Raw genomic sequence first — 20,059 nt, forward strand, 5'->3', positions numbered from 1 at the left:
TTTGTGCACACATTTGTCCTGCTTGTTTGGAAATAGGAATGGAGATAGAATATAGAGTGCAAGTAATCTTAGTTATAAGCATTTTGCTCAGTGTTTCTTAAACTTCCATGAGTAAAACAATTTGTTGAGTAAAACAATTTGTTGCTTAGTAGGTGCTATTAATTTTAAATAAATTAATTAAGTTTTATACTTCGTATTTTAAACTTCATTCATTCATTCACTGGTATTTTTAGTGGGGAGTTATAAACACACACAAAAAACTTAGAACGTTCTTCCTGGATTATCTACTGAAACTGCCCCTCCAGCTTTCCTCAGGCCTCCAGCCCGGATTCTCCCAACTAAGAATCCCTCCGGGAGGCTGTTGCAAACTGAGACCTTCTGCTCTGCAGTAACCAGGTGGGGATGGAGTTGCTTCCTGGCATTTTGATTATGAGAACCATGAGTTTAAATCTCATGCCTTCAACCAGCTGTGACTTCGCCACCGAGTTGCAGCAAGGGTTTCACCTTGACATGAACAGTCACTGGGGGTGAGTGCTCCATCCCTCCTCCCCATCTCTCAAGATTGCCCCCGAGGTCCACAGCAGATAAGGTCACACCAGAAAAGGTATCCACCTCATCTGGTGTGGACTTCTGGGACAATCCTGAGAGACTGCTCACAACAGGGAATACATTCTCAGCTGATTTTTTGAAGGCATGTGTGGTGCCCTAGAAGACACTCAGTTCAGCCTTGACTCCCATCAGTGAAGTCTTTTAAGGGAGATGCTCCTCCTTATTAAATCCATGTTTCCCTGGGGGTACTCCCTGGACCTGGAAGGCTGAGCTTATCTGCAGTGTTTGTTTAGAAATGGAAAATTCCAGGTCTCTGTCCAGAAATACTCTCTGAGGGTAGAATCTGACTTTTAAATAAAGCACTTCTTAAGTACAGTGAAGTTTAAACATCACTACCGTAAAACAAACAAACAAACAAACTACAGCTGATGTTCATTGTTCAAGGTAGTTCTGTTCTGTAAACTCACTGCAAACACTGAATTCACAAATACTGAACCACTGACCTTAGGGAAAATATAAGATTAGGTCCCTGGGAGTCTCTGGACACAACATTTTCATTCACTGATCAAAACGAAACTTTATTTTATGTGTGTTTCTGTTTAAAGACACTTTATTTCACATCCAGTGCTGATTCATGAACACTGAAACTCACGCCAGGATGAAGCTCCTCTACCACATGGATTTTTTCCATAGGGCAGAGCACACTAGACAGCATGTCAGCACTGTGCTTGGAGGCTTTTTTCAAATAAAAGTTTTGGTAAAACATACGTAACAAAAATTTACCATGAAGTACATTCATATTGAAGTTGTGCTTAACATACACGATCCATCATCACCTGCAGAACTTTATCATCAGAAACTCTGCCCCACTCAACAACAGCTCCCTGCTCCTCCCTCCCTTGGGGGCCACTTTATTTATGTTTTACATTTCCTGGTTTATTATAAAGGATATTACAAAGGATACAGAGGGAGAGATGCAGAGGAAAAAGCATGTAGGAAGGTGTGTGGCGCTTCCGTGCCTTCTCTGGGCATGCCACTCACCAGGAGCTGCCACGTGTTCAGTACCTGGATGCTCTCCAAATCCAATCCTTTTGGATTTGTAGGGAAGCTTTTTAAAATTTTTTTTCTACAAGTTTTTATTGTGGCAAAATACCTATTACATAGTATGTATTTTTTTATGTTCTATTTTTTTTTTATTTCCATAGGTTTGGGGGAACAGATGGTATTGGGTTACACGAGTAAGTTCTTTACCATCAATCAATGAGTGAATAAACTGTGATATATAAATATATATGTATACATATATGTATACATATATATGTCTATATATATTATTTCCATAGGTTTGGGGGAACAGATGGTATTTGGTTACATGAGTAAGTTCTTTACCATCAATCAACGAGTGAATAAACTGTGATATATATATGTATACATACATATATGGCTATATATATGATGGAATACTACTTAGCCATAAAAAGGAATGAATTAATGGCATTCTCAGCACCCTGGATGGGATTGGAGACCATGATTCTAAGTGAAGTAACTCAGGAATGGAAAACCAAACATTATATGTTCTCACTGCTAAGTGGAGCTAAGCCATGAGGATGCAAAGGCATAAGAATGATGCAATGGACTTTGGGGACTCAGGGGGAAAGGGTGGGGGAATGGGTGGAGGGATAAAAGGCTACAGATTGGGTCCAGTGTATACTGCTTGGGTGATGGGTGCTACTTGGGTGATGGGTGCTGCTTGGGTGATGGGTGCACTGAAACTTTGGGGGCCACTTTAAACAGTGAAATCCCCAATAAACACACAAAAACGTGGCTGGGCGCGGTGGCTCATGCTTGTAATCTGAGCACTTTGGGAGGCTGAGGTGGGGTGGATCACATGATGTTGGGAGATCGAGACCAGCCTGACCAACATGGAGAAACCCCGTCTCTACTAAAAATGCAAAATTAGCCAGGCATGGTGGCGGGTGCCTGTAATCCCAGCTACTCGGGAGGCTCAGGCAGGAGAATAGCTTGAATCCGGGAGGCGGAGGTTGAGGTGAGCCAAGATCATGCTATTGCACTCCAGCCTGGGCAACAAAAGCAAAACTCCACCTCAAAACAACAAAACAAAACCCACAAAAACATGAATGACATGGCACCAGATACCCTGGGCAAAGGAGCCTTGTTTACAGTGTGAGCTGGAACAGGGAGGCAGAACGGCAACTGTTGGACCTCAGGTCAGGACACTCACAGTTTTCACTTCTCGTTGCCTGTTTTTGCTCATGTCCACAAAAGAGCAAAAGCAATGACAGTGTTGATTTTGGGGTTACAAATACATTTCAGCAAGCAGGCGAATTTGCAAATACAGAACCTGTGAGTAATGAGGGAGCTGCCGTGTGTTGATTTGTTTGCTGAGAGGAGACTCCCTAATCAGGATGGGTGCTGGACCTGAGAGCAAACTCACAAGGGAGTCAGTCTGCACTGACCTAAGTCCCTGACCAATGCACACAGAGGACCCGAAGGGCTCCTGCACCCATTGCTGCGGGCACATCAGGGGCCTCTGTGAGGCAACAGCTTAAAAACATTCACTTTTGCACATCACAGGTCAGAATCCTGGGCCATCCTGGCAGGGATGATTCACCCATTTGTCTGCCCAGCTTGCTTTTCATTCGCTCAGCACATGTTGACAGGTCAACATAGACTGGGCTTTGAGGATAGTTAAGGGGTGCACGGAATACATCTAACAGGGCTTTGTTTCCATGAAGAGCAATCAGGCCCATATTGCAGCCCAACAACTGGAAAAAGCATTGATTTGGCTGATGATGTCAAGAGTTCCTTTAACCTAATCAGCTCTGACTCCTGGAAGAGAAAGCTGGAGTGCACAGATGGATGAATGCACTCATTAGTTCAATCAACATCTATTGAGTGTCTGGGACTGCCAGGTGCCAGGGACACTGCTGTGAATGCATGACAAACCTTCCTGCCCTCTTAAGGCTGACATTCCGGTGGGGAGACAATGAGCAGATAGTAAAACAAGCACACAGCCTGTCCTATGGTGGGGGTGCTATGGAGGCAACAAAGTAGGGGATAGGGATGGAGCGGGTGGGGTCTCAGGTGCTGGAGGAGAGGCAGGGTCCAGGAGAGGAGGGTGTGGACATAAATGGGGGACGAGGGCCCTAGTAAGGTCTCCTAGGGCAGGCTGCAGTCAGCAGCTTTTCCTGAGCGAAGGGGAGCCACTGAAGGCTCCGAGCGAGCAGAGAATGGTGTGATCCAACAGCGGTCGCAGGAGGACACATGGGGAGTTGGCTGGGAAGGGGAGCAGAGACCGAAAGACCAGAGGGGATAACTGCAGTCCTCCAGGCAAGGGAAGGGGGTGACTGGGATTGGCATGGGACCCGAGGGGCTGTGAGAAGTTAGGGGATCTGGGATAGAGTTTGATGGCAGAGGCGACAAGGACGTGCCACTGCAGAAACGGGAGCAAGTGCCTCCTCTCTGGATGGATATTTCCATAGGCAAACAAGAACCAATTGCACACCTCAAATAGACAGAAAGGGTTTTTGTTGTTGCCTGTTTTTACGAAAAATCTTAGATTCCTGTCCTTCAGACTCTGACCAGGCAACTCTCAGGAAAGACTCCCCAAAGCGTCCAGGTCGTGTGACCCACATGCAGTGCAGTTACATCCTGAGGTCTGTGGCTCTGAGTCTCCTTCCAGCAGCCACGTGGTGGGGCCAGGACCCCTGCGCTCCCCTACTACATCCATTCCCACATTCCCATGGAAAGAGAAATTTGTGATTGATAAAGAATCAGAGAATAACCAAGTAACATCTTTCACTATTAACTGAGATGCATGATTTCACATCATAAAAAATTCCCTAAAGCATTTAAAAAATAATTCAGTGATTTCCCTCCAGTTACCTTGTAAATGTGTTGTAAGTTGTTTTAAATGTCACAAATTCACAGGTGGCATGAAACCAGGGAAGGTTTCATGTCCAAGCCAATTTGAGGTGGAGAGAGGAGGACTATAAATAGGACGCTTTGCAAACTTAGTGTGGATAATTCTTATTTTAAATGCAGCACATAATTGCACATTTGTCTTGAAAACAGGTTCACAAGTTAAGAGACTGTGGATGCCCTTATGTGCCAGTGCATGGCCGTATCTGGTCAACCCAACCACGCTTAACATTCTAAAGGGTGATGATGAGGCTGAAGTCACAGAAATTCACTACTGAAAAGCCAGAAGAGCAGTAAATAGAATCCTGATGAATTCAGGACCACACTAACAGGTGCACTAAGGGCAAGTGACTCAAAGAACACTGAGTTAGAACCTCAACAGAGGCAGTTGTACTTTTTTTTTTTTTTTTTTTTTTTTTGAGACGGAGTCTTGCTCTGTCACCCAGGCTGGAGTGCACTGGGCACCACCTTGGCTCGCTGCAACCTCCTCCTCCCAGGTTCAAGTGATTCTCCTGCCTCAACCTCCCAAGTAGCTGGGACTACAGGCATGCACCACCACACCCAGCTAATTTTTTGTATTTTTAGTAGAGGTGGGATTTTACCATGTTGGCCAGGCTGGACTCGAACTCCTGGCCTCAAGTGATCTGCCCACCGTTGCTTCCCAAATTGGGATTACAAGAGTGAGCCACCGCACCCAGCCCAGTTGTACATATTTTAACTTTGATTTACAATTCCAAATTGGAGTAATTCTGAATAATCTCTACAGTGCCTTTTAATCACACACATATTTAAACTCAAAAAATTCCATGCCAATTGCCTATAACAGGAAATTAAAACTGACTGTGTTTGGGAGCAGTTTGTGGCCTCTCAGGAGGAGCTGCCGACCACACCTTGAGGACCTTTGCTCCAGGTCGTCTAGGTTGTTCTGCATTTATTGTTGTGAGGACCTTTGCTGCAGTTCGTCTAGGTTGTTCTGCATTTATTGTTGTGAGGACCTTTGCTGCAGGTCATCTAGGTTGTTCTGCATTTATTGTTGTGAGGACCTTTGCTCCAGGTCGTCTAGGTTGTTCTGCATTTATTGTTGTGAGGACCTTTGCTCCAGGTCGTCTAGGTTGTTCTGCATTTCATTGTTGTGAGGACCTTTGCTGCAGGTCGTCTAGGTTGTTCTGCATTTATTGTTGTGAGGACCTTTGCTCCAGGTCGTCTAGGTTGTTCTGCATTTCATTGTTGTCTTCTGGCTTTTATGCGTTTAGCTTTCATTTACGGTTGCTCTAAGAGGCAGGATTCTGAAACTCATACTGCGTTTACTGGGGCAAAGTGGAGGACACTCCTCATTTATTGTTCTGTGAGCCTTAAATGAGGCCCCAAGTGAAAAATTATTTTTGGAGCAAAATCCTAGAAAACAGGTTTTATGTCACTAGAAAGAAGCATTCAACCCCTTCTGACAATATAAACTAGATAACTGCATATAACTACCTTTTAATGTTGGCAGGAAACTCAGAGCCCAATTTGAAGCAAAATATGCCAATCACCTAAGTTGATACAATATAGCATATTCATTTCCTTTCTCCCATTTGTCCCATGTTTTCTTTATAAAACTTTTATAAAAGTTCCTTTTAAATTCTTATTTCTATTTCACAATTACTGAATAGTATGGGAGTCAGTCATATAATACTTCACTTCGCTATCAATAAACAAAAATGAATATAGATAGTACGACATGGATATACTACAATAGCTCTTAAAATACAGATAAGAAACACACTGCAAATAACAAGGTTCTTCCAGAATCCAGAAATAAAATAAACTTTTCTGAATGTAATTGTTGAAGATAAGACAAACTTTCTTGAAATGTGCATGAATAGCTGACCACAAAATCCTCAACCAAGAGATCAAGATGTAACCAACTTGAAGCATGACTTTATTAGCAATATTGAGTGTCATTAAGGCACTTAATAACATGCCTAAAGGGAATTGCGTAAGGGGAAATGCAATTATCCAAAAGCTGGTAAGACTGAAAGGAATTGGGCTGTGGGAGCGTAGGTTGGCTATGTACCCTGCCCAAGGACCCTGCTTGTCAGTTGCTGCTAAAGACATCTCTCATTGTGTACCTAAAATCTATGCTTTGCTGTTCTGGCCCATTTGCTAAACAGCAGCCAGTCAGATCCTTTACAAGAAAAAAAAACTAATATTGTCACCACCTGCTTATAAAACTTTAAGGAGTTATTGTTCTTAAAATTTGTCAGAAAAAAATGTGGAAGACTTTGAAAAAAAATTATATGCTATAAGCAAAATTAAAAGGCCAAGAAAGAATTGGGAAAAATTAGAAGACAAGGTTCTAAAGGAACCCTGAAAAACACAGCAGAGAGTTCAAAGGTAAAGAAATCATACACTATGATCTATCCTCCTCTCTCTCCACCAGAATGGGCAAATGCCCTAACAGATTAACTAGAATAAACAGTGAATAAGATAGTAAGTGTCCAAATTCATTAGTCAAAGACCAAAGCATAAAAGAATTTGCTTTCCTACATAGTAAATTAACAAAGAATTTTAAGTGATAATACACAATGCTTCACAGAGTAAAATGTGAAATATCATATGTGACTAGTGGGAGTGAACCCATCTTCACCTTCCTCAAAAGCTATTTGGCAAATCTCATCAAAAAGATTAAGATATGGACAAGTATTTTAATATTTAAGCATAAAGTTGTTCATGGAACATTATTTTATACTAGGCAAAAAAATTAATGTTCCCAAATAGGCAAATAGTTAAACGAATTATGACAGACTATTATGGGACCATGAAAAACATCAAATGAAGAATTTCAATAACAGGAAAATGCCTGTTTTCCCAAAAACAAAAAGAAATTAACATATAATACTATGGGTACAGCATGATCCAAGTAAGTTAAAACGTTAATGAAGATTATGTAGGAGCCATGACATTTAGGTTCATTACTTTACTCTTTAAAATATTTTTTCTATACATTCTTAGTTCTCTTTAAAATGTATGCTTTACCACTACCTGGAGGTTCAAGAACCAGACTGCGCAGCCTACTGCTACCACCACTTGTGCCCAAAAATTGACCCACCTGGCATTCCTATCCCAAGCAAAGTCTCACCACAGTGTCCACTAATAAACACAGTCTAAGCCACTGAAAAACTCACAGACACCACCAACACTGAATACAACTGAAGAAATCACAAGGAGACTACGCTACTGTGCTCACCCAGAATCAAAGACAAAGCATTCTACCCAACCCACACTATAGATACATCTGTTAAGAAAGTGTCATTCTATAAAGCCAATTTTATAAATTGGAAGAAGAAACTGTTAAACTAGATCCAAAAGTATCAGCGTAAGGACATGGGAAACATGAAAAGCAAGGAAATGTGACCCTTCCAAGGAACATAATTCTCCAGTAACAGAACCCAAAGAAAAGGAAATCCATGAAATGTTTAAAAAAGAATTCAAAATTATGATACTAAAAAAAACTCAGTGAGATATAAGAGAGCACATAAACAAAGAAGCCAAAAACCAATTCGTGATCTGAATTAGAAATTCAACAAAGAGATAGATAGATAGCATAAAAAAACAAACAGAAATCCTCAAATTTAAGAATTCAGTAAAAGAAATAATAAATACAGTCAAGAGCTTCAACAAGTGACTAGATCAAGCAAAACAAATACTTTCTGAACTTGAAGGCATGTCTTTTAAAATAACTTAGACAAGAAAAACAGGGATAAAAAAAAGAGGAGAAAGTCTATGTGCTATATGGGACACCATAAAGCAATCAAATATTTGAATTTTGGGAGTTCCACAAGAAGAGATGAGCAAGTAATAGAAATCCTATTTAAATTTATAATAGTTAAAAAAAATTATCAAGTCTTGCAAGAGATACAGACATCCAAATACAGGAAGCTCAAATATCTGCAACTAGATTCACACGAAAAAGATCTTTTCCAAGGAATTTTTAGAGTTTAAATTTAGAGTTTAAAGAGGAAGAAATGAACAAAGGATATACAAACAATCAGAAAACAATTAACAAAAAGAAGAAGTAAGTCCTCACTTACAAATAACGCCATAAATGTAAGTGGTTTAAATCCCCCAATTAAGAGATATAAACTGGCTAAATGGAGAAAAGATAAGTAAGACCCAAGTATATGTTTCCACAAGAAACTCACTTCACCAGTAAGGGTTTAAACATGTGTGTGACTAAAATGCATTGTAGAGATAATTTAGTTACTTAAAATCAGGATGTGTAAAGCAAAGTTAAAATATGTATGACTGCATCTGTTGACGATCTAGCTCAGTGTTTTCTGAGTCACTTTGCCCTTAGTGCACCTGTTGGTGTTGTCCTGAATTATTAGGATTTTATTTAGTGCACTTCTGGCTTTTCAGTAATGAATTTCTATTAATTCAGTTTGTTAAGCATGATTGGGTTAACCATATACAGTCATGCACTGGTGCATAAGGGCGTCCACAGTCTCTTAACCTATGAACCAATTTTCAAGACAAGTGTGCAAGTATGTGCTGCATTTAGAATAAAAATTATCTATTCTAAGGTTGCAAAGTGTCCTGTTTATATGCTTTCATCTCTTCCTCACAAATTATAGACAAACTATCAAAAATCAAAGACAAAGAGAGAATTCTAAAAACGGCAAAAGAAAAGAGTCAGTTCACATATAAGAGAATCGCCATTGGAATAATAGCAGACTTCTCACCAGAAATCTAATAGGCCGGGAAAAAATGGGATGACATATTCAAAGTGCTGAAAGAAAAAAAAAAAAAAAAAAAAAAAAAAAAAAAAAACGCCACACAAGAATGTTATACCTACCAAAGCTATTCTTCAAAAATAAAAAAGAAGTAAAGTCTTTCTTAGAAAAGCAAAAACTGGTGAATTCATCATTATTAGACTAGTGCTACAAGAAATAGTCAAGGGAGTTCTACATCTAGGAGAGAAAGGATGATATATACCATCATGAAAACACACAAAAATATAAAACTCACTGGAAAATACACAAATGAGAAATAGAAAGGAGTTAAATGTTATCACTGGGAAAACCCCACCAAATTATAAAGGTAAATAATAAAAGAGGAAGATATGAACAAAAATGTACAACAATCAGAAAATAATTAAGAAAGTGTAAGAGTAAGTTCTCACCTACAAAGAACACCATAAATGTAAATGGTTTAAATCCCCCAATTAAAATATATAGACTGAATGGAAAAAAAAAAAAAAAAAAACCATGAGACTCAACTATAATTTTCCAGAAGAAACTCACTTCACCAGTAAAGACACACATAGACTGAAATTGGAGGGATGGAAAAAAAAATTCCATACAAATGGGAACCAAAAAGCTTGCAGGAGTAGCAAAACTTATATCAGACAAAATATACTTTAAGTCTGAAAACAAAACAAAAAAGAGACAAAGAGGGTCTTTATATAATAATAAAGGAATCAATTCAGCAAGAGGCTATAACACTTCTAAATATGTATGCACACAACACCAGAGCACCCTGATATATAAAGCCATTATTATTAAAGCTGAAGAGAGAAGTAGACCCCAATACAACAATTAGGGACTTCTACATCTCTCAGCACTTGACATAACACCTAGACAGAAAATCAATAAAGAAACATCAAACTTAATCTGCACCATAGAATAAATAGACCTAACAGACATTTACAGAACATTTCATTCAACAGCTACAGAATACACATTCTCCTTATCAGCACATAGAACATTCTCCAGGACAGACCATATGTTAGGCTGTAATACAAGTCTCAACAAATTTTTAAAAATTGAAATAATATTAAGTATCTTCTCAGATTACAATGGAACAAAACTAGAAATCAACAACAAGAGAAACATTGGAAACTATACAAATACATGGAAATTAAACATGTTCCTTAACGACCATTGGGTCAGTAAAGAAATTAAGAGGGAAATTTTAAAAATGCCCTGAAATAAATGAAAATGGAAAGAGAATATTTCAAAACCTATGGTATACAGCAAAAGGAGTGACAAGAGGAAAATTTATAGCAATAAATGCTTACATGCAAAAAGCAGAATGATTTCAAATAAACAAACTAACAATGCACTTAACTAGAAAAGGAAGAACAAACAAAACCCAAAATTATTACAAGGAAACAAACACTAAGATTAGAGTAGAACTAAACAAAATAGACTAAAATAAAAATAAAAGATCACCAAAACAAAAAATTGCTTTCCTGAAACTGTAAACAAAATTGATAAACTGCTAGCTAGACTAAGCAAGAAAAATAGAGAGAAGACCCAAATAAATAAAATCAGGAACTTACAATTGATACCACAGAAATGCAAAGGATTAGAGACTATTATGAACAACTATTTGATATCTAATTGGAAAACCTAGAGGAAATGGATAAATACCTAGACACATGCAACCTAAGAAGATTGAACCAGAAAGAACTGGAAAAGCTAAACAGACCAATAAAAAGTAACAAGATTGAATCAGTAATAAAAAGTCTTCCAACAAAGAAAAGTCCAGGTCCAGATGCTTTACTGCTGAATTCTATGAAACTTCTAAAGAACAAATAAGACCAATTCTTCTCAAACTATTCCCAAAAAATGAAGAGAAGGAAATTCTTCCTAAATCATTCCATGAAGCCAGCATTACCCTGATACAAAAACCAGACAAGGACACAATTTTTTAGAAAAGAAAGAAAACTACAGGCTAGTATCCTTGACGAATATAGATGAAAAAAATCCTCAATGATCTACTAGCAAAACAAATACAACAATTCACCAAAAAGATAATACACTATGGTAAAGTGGGATTTATCCCAGGGATGCAAGGATGGTTCAACATACACAAATCAATAAATGAGACACATTGTATCAGCAGAATGAAGAACAAAATCCATATGGTTATCATATGGAAAGAACATACCTCAACATAATAAAGGCCATATATAACAAAGCCATAGCTAACATAATACTGAATGGAGAAAAGCTTAAAACTTTTTCTCTGAGAACTGGAACAAGGCAAGGATGCCCACTATCACCACTCTTATTCAACATCGTGCTGGAAGTCCTAGCCATAGCAATCAGGTAAAATAAAGAAATAAAAGGCATCCAAATTAGAAAAGAAGTCAAATATTCCTCTTTGCAAATTACATGATCTTGTATGGAGAAAAACCTAAAGATCCACCAAAAACTCTTAGAATTGATATATTCAGTAAAGTTGCAGAATACAAAAACAACATACAAAAGTTAGTAGCATTTTAATACACCAATAACAACCTAGTTGAAAAAAATCAAGAAAGCAGTCTCATTAACAATACTACAAAAAAACCACAGCAACCCTTCCTAGGAATAAACCTAACCAAGGAGGTAAAAGACATCTACAATAAAAACTACAAAACACTGATGAAAGAAATCAAAGAGGACACAAATGGGAAGACATCCAATGCTTATGAATTGAAAGAATTAATGTTGTTAAAATGACTGTACTACTCAAAGCAATTTACAGATTTGATGCATCCCCTATCAAAATACCAATAACATTCCTTGCGGAAATGGAAAAAGTAATCCTTAAATTCATATGGAATCACAAAAGACCATGAATAGCCAAAGCAATACTGAACAAAAAGAACAAAGCTAGAGGCATCACACTATCTTACTTCAAAATACATTACAAAGCTACAGTAGCCAAAACAGCATGGTGTTGATATAAACATAGACACAAAGACCAATGGAACAGACTAGAGCATCCATGTATTTACAGCAAACTGATTTTTGATAAAGGCACCAAGAACATACATCAGAGAAAGGACACACTCTTCAATTTATGATGCTGGGAAAAGTGGATATCGATATGCAAAAGAATAAAACTGGAACTCTGCCTCTCACCATATACAAAAATCAACCCAAAATGGACTTAAGAACATCATCTTAAGGTTTAAACTTAAGAATAAAAAACATAAAACTACTAGAAGAAAACATGGATAAAACACACTTCAGGATATTGGTTTTAACGATTTTATGACAAAGACTTCAAAACCACAGACAGCAACAACAAAATAGACAAACAGGACTATACTAAACTAAAAAGCTCTGCACAGCCAGGAAAAAAATCAACAGAGTGAAGAGAAACAATCTTTGGAATGGAAGAGAAAATATTTGCAAACTGTTCATCCAACCATGGACTAATATCCAGAATATGCACAGAACTCAAACAACTTAACAGTAAGAAAAACAAGCAATTCCATTAAAAAGTGTGCAAAGGACCTGAATAAACATTTCTCAAAAGAAGACATACAAATGGCCAACAAGTACATGAAAAATGCTCAAGATCACTAATCACTGGGGAAAAGCAAATCAAAATCACAATGAGACATTGTCTCGTTCCATCCAGTTAGAATGGCTACTATCAAAATGATAAAAAATTACAAATGTTGGCGAGGATGCAGAGAAAAGGAAACTCACATACACTCTTAGTAGGCATGCAAATTAGTAAAACCATATGGAAAACAATATGAAAATTCCACAAAAGACTAAAAATAGAATGATCATACAATCCAGCAATTCCGCTACTGGGTATATATCCAAAGGAAAGGAAATTAGTATATCAAAGGGATACCTGCATCCCTGTGTTTCTTGCAGCAAAACTCACAATAGCCAAGATACAGAATTGATATAGGTGCCCATGAGAGGATAAATGGATAAAGAAAATGTGGTATATATATACAATGGAATATTATTCAGCCATAAAAAAACACAAAATATTGCCATTTGTAGCAGCATAGATGGAATGGCAGGTCATTATATTAAGTGAAACAAGTCAGGCACAGAAAGCAAAATATCACGTTCTCACTCATGTGGGAGCTAAAAAAGTTGATCTCATGGAAGTAGAGTAGAATGATGGTCATCAGAGGCTGAGAAAGGCAGCAGAAATGGGAGATGAAGAGAAGTTGTCTAATGGGCACACGCATGCAGTTACAGAGGAGGAAGAAGTTCTACTGTTTGATACTAGAGTAGAGTGACGATAGTTAACAATAATTTATTGTATATTTCAAACTAGCTAGAAGAGAAGATTTGAAATGATACACAAAGAAATGATAGATGTTTGAGGTGATGGATATTCTAAATACCCTGATTTGGTCATTACACAGTGCATGCATGTATTGAAAAATCACATCTACCCCATAAACATGTACAATTACTATGTATTAAGAAAAGATAAAAAGGAATGAATTATTGATATAGGACGGATTAATCTGGGAAATATTGTGCTGAATAAAAACTTTATACAAATAAAAAATGTGTGCTTTACTTTTTAAACTAGAACAAAAAGCAAGAAAAGCTGCAGATGTTTTTGGACATGAAGGGATGGAGTGGTGGGGATGAGTCCCAGTGGGACAGCACTCCTGATGTGACCTGGTGAGGCGAATGCAGGGGGACAGGAGAGAGGATTGCATGGAGGGGGAACTCTGGTCCTTCACATGGCTGATTAGGTGGCACCAATTTTTTTCAAGAGAAAACATTCAGCAGGAGACATTTTGAGTGAACTATCTAGAGTAAGACTAGTTTAGGATAAGCTGAATTTGAGGTACCCTGATGCTTTAAAGGGAGATGTCTGGCGAAGGTCAAGTTTATGGGGAATTGGCAGTGGGTGGGTTTTCATGCATTTCCCAGGCAGGGTAAGCGCCAGAAGAGCACCCAGAGGCAGAACCTCAGGGCTCATGTGCCAACCCCAGGGGTGATGACTGAGGGGGACTGGAGCAAAGGGAGACAGCAGCCTGGAGTGGGGTGCTTTGATCCTGGGGGTGGGGGTATGCTGTATCTATGAAGGCTGGAGAAACAGGAGTGGTTGGGAAAGGGCAAGAGGAGACAGGATCGACGGTGGAAATCAAGGTGTTTTCAAGGAAATGACAGACTGACTCAGTGAAGCTTTTCACTGGAGACCAGTAAATCTGGGAAATTGAGCTGGGCCAATATTGTGGAGGTGCTGAGAGTCAGAAGTGTGCCTTGTACTCCTCAGGGATTTGCTGTGTTCAACTGGATGCATTTTTCCCTTTGCAAGGTCTCAGTTGAGGGTGGCCACAGAGGGAGTCAGCGCATGCCTTTATGAAACAACTTAGTACATGCTTCTGTGGCTGTCATTTTCCTCTTAGTCTTATCAATCTTACTGTATTTGTAACATGTACATTTCATTTGTAAGAAAGAGTCTACATCCCACGCGTTTAATAAATTAAAGCAAATAAAATGTTTTTAAGCCAGTACCCAGAAACCCCACCGAGAAATACTGCCTTTATTAACCTTGCAGCAAGGAGACTCCTCCCTCTTAGTAACTGAAGGCTTATGCCCCCATTGTCACACGTGGTGAGTGTTGAGGTGCTGACACTCACTGAACTTGTTGGTGGGTCCAGAGGATGTGTCTTGGCTGCCCCTTTAGCATTATCCTCTTCCTTCTAGACAGCACTCCAGGCCTTCCCCCAGTGCAGTGTGGGGGGAACTGTCCCTGTGCAAGCTGTAGGGGTGGACTCCCTCCTGACGGAACACAATGAGTGCAATTGTTCCTTTGGCAGCCATGATTGCTTAGGGTGGGCAGAAGGACAGGAAGCAAATTCTGGCCAAAAAGATGAGGGAAGCTGTGTTTTCTTTAACAAAAAGCACTTTATTTGATATGGAAGATTTCACTAGGAAAGTGATGAGTGCAATTGAAATCCCACAAATACTCAAAGCAGCCCTTTGCTGGGACAAAAGCCCATATCCTGAGACCACAGAACACTAATAGAGGAGTAGCAACCACCACCAACACTACTCAGTGAGTCAGGTGAACGCTACGTGCTCGTGGACATCCCCAGTGAAACCTGGACTCTGTGGCATTGAATCCAGGTGATTCCAGGAGCCAGGTGTCTCAGGTGATCCCAGACTTCAGCTCTGAAGGAGAAGCTATGCTTGCTGAGGGTAACGCCAACGTGGAAGGCAGATGCGTTCACATCCTTCACGTGATGAAAAATGGAGACTTCCAACCCCTCTTTGGCCTGGTTGCTCCTGGGCCTTAGCCTCCCGGCAGGGGAAGCCAGAATGTTCAGGGGAGCAGCCAGATCCCCCCACAAGCCCCAGGCTTCCTGCACTGAGACATGCGTCTCCAGCTTGAATCCAATACTCAGGAAAGATGATGTCAAAATCATCTCCTCTGTTTAAAATCTCTGCCCCTCAAACACCAACGCTTTGAATTCCTTAAATGGCGAGTTCTCAACATATCCAAAAACAAAAATACTACTACTAGGACATTGTGGGGAAGCTGAACAAAACCCTGACAGCAGTGCAGAGAGGTCGTTCCCTGGGTTCCCGGCTCCTCTGCTAACTTGCTTTGTGGGGAAGGTCCCTCAGCCTCTCTCTGTTTTCTTTTGAACATCTGCAAAACAGTGATAATTTGTAATTTCATATTATAAATTCAGAGTTTGAAAGGCAACTGTTTTCTTTAATTCAACTCTCTGTGCAAGAGAGAGCAGCATCTGCTGATCTCATTTTAAAAACTGAGCTTTGTATTACAGATAGCCTTTAAAGATTTTTTTCTTAACTTAAAAAAGCTTATTTGGGTTTAAGCTCAGTATTTGAATTTGACATAAGATTTTTGCTATGAAGGCATATGTTTTTAGAGGAGGTGTGAAGGATGCGTTTTAAAACTTAAATGCAAAAAAATTGCCCTTTTTAATTTGAATGAAAAAAATAAATTAAGCTACTCCTTTTTTATTTTGTTCCAACTCACTGAAACACATACTGTGAAGGAAAATGTACAAATATCTGAAAATAAGTTATTCGTTTACTACCGGATTTTTTTTAAAAAAATTAATCATTTAGGAATTTAAAGTATGTACAGGTTTTAAGACTCTTAAAAATGTTGATAAAAATCCTGCTGCTTCTTCCACAAATGGAAAACATAACACAAATATAGATTTCTATTATTACCACTCTTCTCTAAGGGACAAAGGCTGGTTTGTTCTCCAAGTCCCAGCAAACGACATTGTGTGAGAAAATGAAGCATTATGGTATTATTGTAAGGGCAAAGCAGTCAGGAAATGAAGACAGCCAGAACTGATCACTGCTCAGGAGACAAGGGAGAAGAAACAGTAAGAATTGTAGCACTAATTACAGCTCACGTGCAGACCTCAAGTTTCCCAGTTAGCATTGCTTTTTCTCATTTTGCCTTCATGAAACCGTGTTTTTCAAATGTGGAGACAGATTCAGTGTTGGGAGCCATCACTAATGGAGCTACCTGCTTCTGGGAAAAAAAAAAAAAAAAAAAAAAAAAAAAAAAGGACAGACTTTTCCTTGGTAGCCTGCTACTCATAGGGACGAAGAGAACTTATTTTGCATTAGAAAAAAAATATTTAGCCAGAGTAAGCAGGTTACCTTGATTCTCAGATCTAAGGTTCAGTTTGTGAGACATGCTAACTGGGGCACGAATTTATTCTACGAATTTATTCTTCTCCTGTGCAAGATAAGAAGGATGACATAACCAGGTTTGTTTAAAATCAGTAAGTGTTACACAAATAATGGTGCTTATTAATGAATGTTAAATAGTATGTGTTTTGTATATCCTCCAATATTGTTTTGCAAATGTCTGCACAGTTCAAACTATTCACAATTGAAATTGGGAAGTGGAAGAAGAATTAAAATATATTTCAAGCTCACTAAAAGCTTCCATCAAATTGTCAGCAATGCGTCCCATATCCAGTATGACGCACTGAGTCTGCACTGGAATGTCACTATTCCTTCTGGTAGCAGACATCAAATTCTCAAAGGCAATTTATAGCCTTATTTGCTTCCTCACTTCTCTAGGGCTCAAAAAGACACGGAACTTAATCTAAGAAAGGACACTGGGTCAGTAGGGACCCAGTTATTTGTTCTAGTTAATATGGAACTAGTAGTCAGTTTCCTAGAATGGGACAGAAAATGGAAAAACATATCTATTTGAAGCAAAGAAGTGTGCACAGTTTTAAAGAATAATACAAAAAGGTGAGTGAGTGCAGTTATTAAGAAACGTTTGGGGGATTGTTGGTGTGTGCTGGGGAGAGCTGCCTTGGGTCCATCTTTTAGAAAATAAATCTACCTCCTTCAATTCTCCCCAGAGAGTTGGTTTAGGACAAACTCGTGCATGCGCTTTTCCTACTAGGAGGATAACATCAGGAGAGGAGGCTACACTGTGTCTGTCACAGTTGGTATAAATGGACTACAGTATGAACATCAAAACCCTGATCTCTTAAGAAATACCGTGGAAACTCATGGAAATGCCACCTTGGTCATACTTGGTCATCTTCATGAACAGTTCCGCCAGACTAACCCTTGGTATACAGTAGGTGTGCAATAGTTTTTATTGCTGCCCAGCTTTACGCAGGGGCATTTAATAGTCATTAGGGACATTTTAAGCACTTCAGAGGGAACTACCTTAGCAGCCCCCAAAGAATTTAAATTGTAAATGCCTATTGATTAACACAAGACAAAACCATTAATTTCAGAAGCTTTTACTCAGGAAAACATTCAAGTCCAGAACTGGCCCAAGCACTAATTTTCAGACCTTCCCGAGAGTACACATTTAGTTCTTTTTTCTGTACCTGTCATTACTGACCCAAAATACTCACTGTGATTTCTTTATTTTTGATTTCTGATAAGACTGATTTTCTTTGACTGTTTTTATTTTTGTGTTTGTTTTAACACGGAGATATTTAATCCTACCAGATGTTTGATAATTGTTGTGCCTTCTTCCTCTATTGGTTTTTAAGTGTGGGGTTTCGGCTTTGGAGAAATTAATTGACTTGTTTATGGGAAAATAGCTGTGAAGGTCAGAGCAGGGATTAGGGCATAATATTCCTGATAAAAAGCCCACAACTGTTTTTACCACATCATAGTTGCATAAAGTGTTTTTTGTTTGTTTGTTTGTTTGTTTTCCTAGAGACAGAGAAGCTTTTATGGATAACATGGAGCAGGTCTATGCATCTGGCAGCCACAGTCAGAATTTAAAATGATTCCTACACATTTGAAAATTGTTTTGGAACTTGTGAATTAATGAATACCACAAGCATTTATGATGTGACTGATCCGTGCCAAGTGCCAGGACATGCACTGGGGCTTCTAGGACTGTTAACAACAGCCTGGGTTTCCTGAGGCTGCAAGACCAGCAAGAAGGGGGTATACTTAGCAATGAGTTCAGAAAATATTATATTAAAACACGCAAAACCAGCCTGTGAGAAATTCATCATAGATATTATCAAATGAAGAAAGAAAAGAAAATCTAAACCTTACTTAATCCAGATGCTGGCTTTTTTAAAATAAAGAAGTGTATCATTCTAATTTGAAGACCAGTTAATCTCTGTTTATTAAAGGAAAACTAGGGTAATGAATTAGACTAAAGGCTCAAACAGTGCAACTCCTAGGCACCTGAAGAAATCAACAAAAATGGGAAAAAGAGTCTTTGGAATGGCTTTTCATTCTGACTATTCCCATGTAAAAACTGAAAAGTCCAGAAATCCGGGTTCTGGTAGCAAAACAAATGAGGATATTACTCCTCAATATTTTCTATTAGATTCTTTTTCTCCCCAAAGTTCAAAGTTACCACTGCATAAACTATTCCTTATTTGGGACCCTCATCGGTTAAAAACCTGAAGCCTCCCAGTTCTCTTTAAGAGTGGCCGCCAAGCCTCCGTGCGTCATGGAGCGGAAAGCCTGCAAAGGATCATAACATCCCAGTGAGAATTGTTTGGAGGTTAAACTTGGTGCTGCAATCTGTCCGCTGGCCATTCGGAAATCACAGTTTGAGTTAGCTTTGCTCCCAGATCCAGCTGAAGTCCTGAATCCAGCAAAGGGAGGAGCAGCTGTAAGAAAACAAATTCCAACTGAAATGCACCATCCACAGAATTTCTAAGTAGTCACGTTGAAAGTCAGCCTGCTGTATATAAGCAAATACTGTGGATTTGAAATTTATATTTGAAGTATCTGCATTTAGAGCACTAATAACCTGGATTCTGTAGCAAGCATGCCTGGTATTTTTAGTTTGAGGGAAAAAAAATTAATTATTACTTTTGTTTCTTCCTGAAGGCACTATCTGCTTTCAGAATGGATAATTGTTTTGGCACACGTGTGGGTCTCAAAACTTACGACTCATTGACAAGCCCCATCATTTAGTCTCCTTTCAGAAATGATGAAATTCTTCCTCTTCTGATTTTGTTCTTGTGATAAATTCTATATAGGATGTGATGCATTCGGACGCCCTAGCCCTCTTAGGTTCCTGCCAGTCTTCCCTTCCTCACCTTCCTATCTCCCCAAGAGAACTGCACTTAAAATGTTTTCCCAGCTGGCCTCCTCCTCATTCTCATTACTAGTGCTTTCCACTGGGACAGCCATTCTTCTTGGGAGAGTGACCACAGGTCTATAGGTCAGCCTGCCCCATTCAGTTGTTCCTGAAATTCTCTTCTCGCTTCCAAATATCCTTTTGATTAATTGACAAAAATTGTATAGATACACATATATACACAATTTTTACGTATGTGTACAGCATGGTGTTTAGAAATATG

General features: G+C 38.9%; 1 protein-coding gene and 1 long non-coding RNA gene across 3 annotated transcripts in view; one reads left to right on the forward strand and one right to left on the reverse strand.

The window, feature by feature from the left end:
* Positions 1 to 20,059, reverse strand: part of PDE10A (phosphodiesterase 10A) — a 669,061-nt gene that overhangs the window by 539,082 nt on the left and 109,920 nt on the right. The window lies entirely within an intron of this gene.
* LOC126953779 (uncharacterized) lies at positions 5,315 to 5,741 on the forward strand. The gene is made up of 3 exons (XR_007725353.1): positions 5,315 to 5,410; positions 5,507 to 5,593; positions 5,643 to 5,741. It is a non-coding gene; the product is annotated as an uncharacterized LOC126953779 (long non-coding RNA).

This window comes from Macaca thibetana, chromosome 4, assembly GCF_024542745.1.
Source record: "Macaca thibetana thibetana isolate TM-01 chromosome 4, ASM2454274v1, whole genome shotgun sequence".
NCBI lineage: Eukaryota > Metazoa > Chordata > Mammalia > Primates > Cercopithecidae > Macaca > Macaca thibetana.